This window comes from Quercus suber, unplaced genomic scaffold, assembly GCF_002906115.3.
Source record: "Quercus suber isolate HL8 unplaced genomic scaffold, Cork oak 2.0 scaffold_67, whole genome shotgun sequence".
Classification (NCBI taxonomy): Eukaryota; Viridiplantae; Streptophyta; class Magnoliopsida; order Fagales; family Fagaceae; genus Quercus; species Quercus suber.
In genome coordinates this window covers 1,219,524-1,228,482 of record NW_027069532.1, presented here as the reverse complement: position 1 = coordinate 1,228,482, position 8,959 = coordinate 1,219,524, and the positions used below count along the sequence as shown (strand labels likewise).

General features: G+C 33.5%; 1 long non-coding RNA gene across 1 annotated transcript; it reads right to left on the bottom strand.

The window, feature by feature from the left end:
- Positions 1–4,212: 4,212 nt before the first annotated feature.
- LOC136067334 (uncharacterized) lies at positions 4,213–6,013 on the bottom strand. The gene is made up of 3 exons (XR_010628808.1): positions 5,939–6,013; positions 5,752–5,853; positions 4,213–4,683 (listed from the first exon to the last, which is right to left on the bottom strand). It is a non-coding gene; the product is annotated as an uncharacterized LOC136067334 (long non-coding RNA).
- Positions 6,014–8,959: the final 2,946 nt, after the last annotated feature.

Here is an 8,959-nt window from a genome sequence, read left to right as displayed (position 1 = left end):
TTTTTTTTTTTTTTTTTTTTTTTTTTTTTTTTTTTTTTTTTTTTTTTTTTTTTTTTTTTTTTTTTTTTTGTGTGTGTGTGTGTGTGTGTGTGTGTGTGTGTGTTGTTGTTGTTGTAACTGTTCTTGTGTTCATTGTGGTGTTTAATTAATTTTTCATTCATGAAAAATACTTATCTTAGTTTCGAGAAAAAATTACTATATATGACCTTGCTAAATATTTTTTTAACAAACTACTAACAATGTGCTACATATTATTATTATTATTATTACTACTAGTGAGTTGCCTGTACGATGCACGGATAATTTTGTGATATATTTTGTACATATATTATAAAGAAAAAATAAAGTAAATTAGAGTAAAGAAACATATATATTTTGAGATATTAAAAATTAGTTTAGTAGTTTCATTGCATATTTGTAGCATTTTTAAGGTAAGATTAATTTTATAAAAAAGAAAAAAATAATGAAACCAAAAATAAATGCAAAAGAGTAACATGAACATGAAAATCAACTAATTTGTGTTGTGTTCACATATTTCATACCATGAAATGAAAGTATGTCCAATTCTCTGACCGTCTTTCATTTATTGATAGTGCGACATTAAAACATAGTATGGGCAAGTGTATATGCATGTGTCTTATAGATGATTTAAAATTAAAATATGGTAGAATATGGCTTTAAATTGTGCATCAAATATTTTCTCTACTTATATACCCAAAACAAAAACTATTCAACCAAATTACCTAAACCTAAATCATATTTAAGCCCCTAATTTAAAAAAAAGAAAAGAAAAGAAAAATTACTTGTAGGGGTTTTGGCGTCTTGATGGTGGTGGGAGGCTAGTATAATGGAGGTGTCAACCCCTCAGATTCCTCTTTCTCTCTCTTTCAAATTTTTTTGTTAGTTTCAGGTCTTTTATTTTGGGAATATATAGTGAAATAGTGCGTTTTATTTAACAATCCACAACATTTTTTTGTCTCTCTATCTCTCTCTAGGGCCTTATTTGATTAGTTATTACTAATAGCCCTTACTTATTTTATTTTATTTTATTTTTTTAAAATGATAAAATAGTGGGTATGCTTTTTTATTTATTTATTTTATTTTATACAATATAGAATTTTTACTCTAGTCTAATCTAAATGTATATGTATGTGAAGTTTCCTACTGGAAACTTGAACCCCGGCCCTTGACCTCCACACCTTACAAGCATTTACACTTGTGAAGTGACCACTGCACCAAGAGTGCGCAGTGGTAAATAGTGGGTATGCTAAAAGACATGAAAAATAGAGAAAGATGTGGTATAAGCTTAGACAATTAATGAGATATTAATGAAATAACAGTAAAATAAGTTAATGCGAACTTTTGTGTAATAGTAAAAAAAAAAAAAAAAACTTAATAAAAAAAGTAAAAAAAATGTTAAATGCAAAATTAGAGCGATACTTGGTAGAACCTCATGCACTCTTGCATGAGGTCTCTACTTATATATATATATATATATATTGATTTTCATGGCATCATATAAAAAAAGTAATAAGTGCTTTTCCATGCAAGCAGCCAATTTAACCATGTGAAGCAAAATGAGATTGACAATGCAAACTTCACACGTGGCTATAGTTTGATTGGCGGTGATGCTTTGACTAACACACTCAAGAAAATATTGTATGAGATCAAGCTAGTGGCATTCCCTGATGGAGGATCCATCTTGTAAAGCACACAAAGAATCAGTTTTGTATTGAAGGCCGTTTCGGTTTGGTCAAGGGAACGAAATATTTTGCTACCAATTGATATTGGTGACCCATTTCGTGATTACAACTATTTATATATTTCTATACATATATATGTTTGTTTTTATTTATGTAATTATGAATTTATATATATTTAACAACATAAAATTTAAAATCCACATATTTTATAACCCAAAATATTAGTGTAAGTACGTTAACTAATATGTTAGCTTAAAAAACTAATATTACTGTTTTTGTGTGTGTTCTAATAAGTATTACTGTTTACTAAAAAAAAATGAAAGGATGTTTATCCCACATTGGTTGTGTGTGTCTAGTGTCTGCTGTTTATAACCCCAGTCTACAACTACGAAAGTTAGGCCCCTTTTGTAGTTGTACTCTAGTTAAATAATGTATTATAAACCTAGTTTAAAGTACTAATATTACTATTTTCGTGTGTGTTCTAATAAGTATTACTGTCTACTCAAAAAAAGAAAAAAGAAAAAAAGAAAGAAATGATATTTATCCCATATTGGTTGTGTGTGTTTAGTGTCCGTTGTTTATAATCCCAGTCTACAACTACGAAGGTTAGACCCTTTTGTAGTTGTACTATGGTTAAATAATGTATTATAAACCCGGTTTAAAGCACTAATATTACTATTTTCGTGTGTGTTCTGATACGTATTATTGTTTACTCAAAAAAAGAAAAAGAAAAGAAAAGAAAGGATGTTTATCTCACATTGGTTGTGTGTGTCTAGTGTTCGCTGTTTATAACTCCAGTCTATAACTACAAAGGTTAGGTCCTTTTGTAGTTGTACTCTAATTAAATAATATATTATAAATCCAGTTTAAAACACTAAAATTACTATTTTCGTGTGTGTTCTAATTCGTATTACTGTTTACTCAAAAAAAGAAAAAAGAAAAGAAAGGATGTTTATCTCACATTGGTTGTGTGTGTCTAGTGTCTGTTGTTTTTAACCCCAGTTTACAATTACGAAGGTTAGACCTTTTTGTAGTTGTACTATGGTTAAATAATGTATTATAAACCCGATTTAAAGCACTAATGTTACTATTTTTGTGTATGTTCTAATACGTATTACTATTTACTTAAAAAAGAAAAAGAAAAGAAAAGAAAGGATGTTTATCTCACATTGGTTGTGTGTGTCTAGTGTTCGCTGTTTATAACCCCGGTCTACAACTACAAAGGTTATGCCCTTTTGTAGTTGTACTCTGATTAAATAATGTATTATAAACCCAGTTTAAAACACTAATATTACTATTTTCGTGTGTGTTTTAATACGTATTACTGTTTACTCAAAAAAAGAAAAAGAAAAGAAAGGATGTTTATTTCACATTGGTTGTGTGTGTCTAGTGTTTGCTGTTTATAACCCCAGTCTACAACTACGAAAGTTAAACCCTTTTGTTTTTGTACTCTGATTAAATAATGTATTATAAACCCAGTTTAAAACACTAATATTACTATTTTCATGAGTGTTCTAATAAGTATTACTGTTTACTTAAAAAAAGAAAAGAAAAGAAAGAAATGATGTTTATCCTACATTGGTTCTGTGTGTCTAGTGTCCATTATTTATAATTTCAGTCTACAGCTACGAAAGTTAGGTCATTTTGTAGTTGTACTCTGGTTAAATAATGTATTAAAAACTCGGTTTAAAACACTAATATTACTATTTTTGTGTGTGTTCTAATAAGTATTACTGTTTACTCAAAAAAAGAAAGAAAAGATGTTTATCCCACATTGGTTGTGTGTGTTTAGTATTTGCTGTTTATAACCCCAGTCTACAACTACGAAGGTTAGACCCTTTTGTAGTTGTACTCTGTTTAATAATGTATTATAAACCCGGTTTAAAACACTAATATTACTATTTTCATGTATATTCGAATAAGTATTACTGTTTACTCAAAAAAAAAAAAATAGCTTAAATAAAAATAAAATTTTAACATTTTTTTTATTGTACCATCTAAAACGTCAATACCGACCGAAACACCTGAAATATGCTCGATACGACCTGATATTTTTTCGGTACATTTTAAAGGAGTACTAGTATCGAGTCAATGGCAAGTATGATTTATTTTCCTGGTATGGTTGGTATCGGTACGGTATTGACTTCCCTGAGAGCACTAGTAAGTACCACACCAAAGGTGACCACGAGATTAGGGAGGAGCAAATTAAGGCTGGTAAAGAAAAGGCTACGAGACTTTTTAAGGTTGTTGAGGGCTACCTCTTGGCAAATCTTAATGCCTATAACTAAAGCTTGTTTTTATTTCACCTTTTTTTTTTCCTTCCAAAGGACGATTCCTTAAACTTAATAGCCATTACATTAACCCTTTTCATTAAAAATAGCCATTACATTAACCCTTTTCATTAAGAATTGTAACTCTTGAGGCTCTACACCATAAAATAATTTGTATACATAAAATTTTAAATTAATAAGTGGCATTAGTAACTTTCCATTAATGTTCATATCTAATAAATGAAAAACATATTCTTTGTTATATTTTATATTAGAATCCCTGTATATATAACACTCATCATTGTTATCCTCACACAAATCATAACCTCCTCTTTTGTTATTACACAACATACACTTTTTGTTATAGTCTTGTAACACAAAGAAGTACTCCAATGGTGATGACATCTTCCAAGTGCTTCATCTTAGCTTTATCCATTGCAATGTCCATCTTGTCATTGATGTTAGCTTTAAAACTTACCATATTTTACAATCTTCTTAATCCACTACTCGAACCTTGCCAATCATCCCTACGCTGTCTAAGCCAACACTAACACCTTTGCTTTCATTGCTAATGTTGCCAAAGCTAACATTGCCACCTTTGCCTTCATTGCCGACACTGCCAAAGCCAACATATCAACCTTTGCCTCAGTTGCCAAAGCCAATACTACCACCTTTGTCTTCGTTGCCAAAACCCAGATTTTCTTCTATCCCTACCATTCCAACTTTGTCAAAACCAACATTGCCAACCATTCCCTCAATAAAAAAAAAAAAAACCCCAAATACAAATTCTTAGTCTAAGTTCCTTAGGTAATTTAGATGAATTACAGGGTTTGCAATACTCAAAAATAAAAGAAAAAGCTATTGTAGAGTGGAGGTAGTACAAATGAATTACGAAATTGAGGGATTCCTTGTTTCTGGTATATAATATATATCTCAAATATTTGAGATATATATTACTTTCATGGTCCACTAAGTAAAGGCTGCCTAGTCCTCCAAACAGAGAGACATTCAATCCCACAAGGCATGGGGCCTTGTACCATAGTCTTCTATCTTGAGGTCTGGAAACTCAACTCTAAATCAATACCTAAGAAAATGCCACGCTTTCATGGTCACTCATATAAAGGCTGCCCAGAGTCTAGTCCTCCAACCAGAGAGCTTGAGGAGACTTACTGTCTAGTGTCAAATATTACTCATCACACGAATGGCACTAATAGCTTATAATAAGCATGTCTTAATCAAAAAAGAAAAAACTTATAATAAGCATGTCTAAGGGGATCTCTATTCAATGAAAATTCTTAAAGTGCAATATCTTACAGTTGAAAATGTGTGAAGAAAACACTCATAGGAGCATTTCAATGAAATGCTCCTATGAGTGTTTTCTGATTTCATTCTTCATAGGTGCCGTTTATGTTCCTTTTTGATTGCTTGGTCAAACATATCTCACAAGTAACATGTTGGTGGCTAGACTGGATGTGAGCCTTAAGGCATTGATCAATGTTCATTAAAAATATCATACGTACAATCTGGTCTGCAGCAAAGTACCTCCACTGTATCTAGTTTAACTACACTTGTCAGAGTTTGCAATAGATAACATTTAAAAAATTTAGGACAGGTGTTTTTTCTTTTTTTTCAAGAACAATGTTAGCAGATCATTTACAATTCCAACTAAAGAAGGACATATAGTCGCAAAGTAACTTGCTATGTGATTTCTCATGCTTTTGCAGTTTTGATGCAAATCTGAAAACCATTCCACACCCTATTTGTGACATGCATGTTACCTTGAAAAGAAACTTCATGGCCACAGTTTTCTTTGTGCTAAAGAAGATGCAGATGCAGAGTCAAGTGGTCCTTTCTTCAATAGCTGGAATGGCAATCATCAACTGGACAGTGGACAACTGTGTTTGACAAATATACATACATACATACATACATACATATATATATATATATATATATATAACTCACAGCTGTTGTAAGGAGGTCAACATTCCAAGCTGCATAGGTAATGTTCCATTGAAATTGTTTGAGCTAAAACTTCTGTAACATTATTGAAAGTTTTACAATTAATATAAGTTCTAATAAATGGATTCGGAAAAGGGTTAACAAAAAGAAATCATAAATAAAGGGAAAAGATTAAACCCACTATCTTTCAATTGAAGTATTTTATGATAAACATTTGAGCAGGGCAATCATATCATAAGAAGGCAACCAATGTAATATGAATAAATACAATATAAACCAAAAGAAACAAGTTCTTGCAGTTTCCTTGGACACTATATCTATTGAATGAATCTCAACCACAAGAAAGCCCAATTAATCACAAATCTAAAACCAAAATCAATCCTAGCTTGGCCAAGCCAATTTTATTATTTCCTTTCGCATTAGCCTGCTAAATTAATTGAATATAGAATTACAAAAAGACTAATTTATAATAAAAGATTGCAAAAAGACTTAGAATTTTTACTAACCTATATGAAATGATTGAAATGTTGAATTGAATTGTAACAATAACATTGGTACTCCATCTATAGTTGGTTGAAATGTTGAATTGTAAAAATACTTAGTGTAGGGGTCTTTTTTGTATTATGCTTTGGGTTGAGCTGCCTCTTGCAGTGATGGGCCTGGGTATTTTGAGTAGGACAGTTGAAACTGGCCCAACTGCAACTCACTTTGGGCTAGCTTGTGCACAAATTTGGCCTCGTCTGCCAGGAGAGTACTTATGGCAGGCAGAACTGTTTTTCAATAAGTCACGGCAGACAGATATAATAACAAAAGAAAACAGGATATAATGGTCTTTCCTTGATGGAAAATAACTAAGTAATCTCTATTTTTTTTATGACAATTATAGTAATGACAATGGCTTTACAAAAGAAGTGAAAGATTAAATGACAATATGAATTAATCAAAGGAATAATATCAAGTTAAGTTTGAGTCCGTAATGGCAAAGACCAAAGAGGAAGAACGCTTCCTCTCAATGAAACTAATCTCCCAAGAAAATATCCTGCCGTGGGGATTAATGACTTTGAGGGAATCAGACCTAAATGATTAGTGCCCAAAGGAATCACTATTGTTTTAATCGTCTTCAAGAGAGTGGGATTTTGAGGGGGAGAGAAGGGAACCGACCTACTGGTACATGCCCATTACACTTTTTCTCTTTGTTTTCTGTTTTCTCTCTTATCTTTTCTTCTTTCTTTTCTTTTTCTTTTGTTTTCCTTTTACTTCATGATACCTCTATTTTTTTTTTTTGATCCTTTTCACAGGGCACGGCAAGGGTCCTTTTATAGGGCTTACCGTGATCGGATTTTACCACTTTACCCCCTTAACCGCCTTTGTCTGGTCTGGGTGTACTTGTCGACCACCCAGAGGCTAGTCTGTGTACCATTTATCCTCGCTAGACAAAGGCAGTTTGTGTTGTTTGCTAGTCCGTTGTGGCATCCTCTCTTGCCGTGGCAACGGCGTAAATGCTTTTTCTCTCTCTTCATGGCATGCACCCAACAGTTCCCCCTCAACGTTGCCCCTTTTAGGCGGTCTGTCATCCTAGCAGGAAGTACCTCCCAAAAGGGCTTGGGTAGGAACCGCAAAATGGATATTTTCCCCTCTCCCCACCACTAACCACACCCTCTTACCTCTTACCTCTAACCCATGGCCCCATCACGTCCCATATTGGCTGGTACAGGCTGGTGGTGCTGGGCCTTAGCTGCCTTCCTGTTTTGTGTGTTTAAAATCTGCTGCTGCTCATGCTTTGCCGCATCTGGAGCTTGTGTTTACACAGTCTGATGCGCTTCTTTGTTCTTTTACGTGGGCCGTTTGCATAATTCACTGTTCCCTCTAGGGACTGGCTTCTTATTTCTTTCAGCTCACTTCTTAATTATCCTGGCTTTCTACCACATTACTTGGCATTTCCTGCCGCGACGATTTGCTCCTGTGGCCATCTTTTTAGGCCTGCCGTTCCATTCTTTCCTCCAGTGGTTTAATATGGGCACTGGTGGTCTTACTTATGGGCTCAGTGTCCCTTTTGTTTTCGTTGGGCCTGGGCCCATTTACTTCCTTTGGACTTCCTGCTTCGCCGGCCCAATTTCCTTATTCTCATCCTTGGGGTTCATGGGCTTGCCATCAACCCCTACTTTCTTTGTTTACATTGCCTTGGGTCTGCCTGGCCCATTCTCACTTTTTCATACCATATACTGCCCATGGGTGCCATTTCTCTCTTTCCGGGTTCTTTGGGCCCATTTGCTTCATCAAGACTCATTTGTTTATGTTATGGGTCTGTGATCTATTATTCCTGCACTTTGGTTTAATGATTTTATTCTATACTTACCACTTCTATTTGCTGCCTACGTTGCTGAGTTGGGCTTGTTTTACAAAAATAACCCTCAATCAGCTACAAAANCAATCAATAAAAACAAAGATTGAGGCATAGAGCAATGCACAATATTCAATCACTACGATTGTGTTATGTATGATCAAGATACGAACTTAATTTTTACAAAAAAAAAAAAAACCATCGAAAGTTTTGCCGAAGGTGGTAATGGAGAGAGTATGACAGTTCTTGTCGGCACTGCTGTCCTCATCGGAAAATTCCTTCCTCCGATTAGAGATTCCTCACATTCTGGTGATTCATCTTCACACATAGAGAAAATACGATCTACTTCGAGAGCGAGCGTGAGAGAGAGAAAGAGCAATCAAAGGAAAAAGAGGAAAAATAAATGAAAGAGAATAAGACAAGGAGGACCTAAATACTCTGAAATTTTCATACAAAAATTTCAGTCTTGCTTAGAAATAAATCAGTCTTTATGTTTTACAGTATTTTTTCGAGGGGTACTAGGAAATCTACAAATTTTAGAGCGAAAACTCACGCTGGTGTGCCTGCCATTTTTTTTTTCAGCACTTATTTCAAGGGTTATATGTTGACTTATTTTGAAGGTTCTCAGTAAGCCTAATAATAGTCACTCGCCATTTTTTTTCAGCACTTATTTCAAGGGTTAT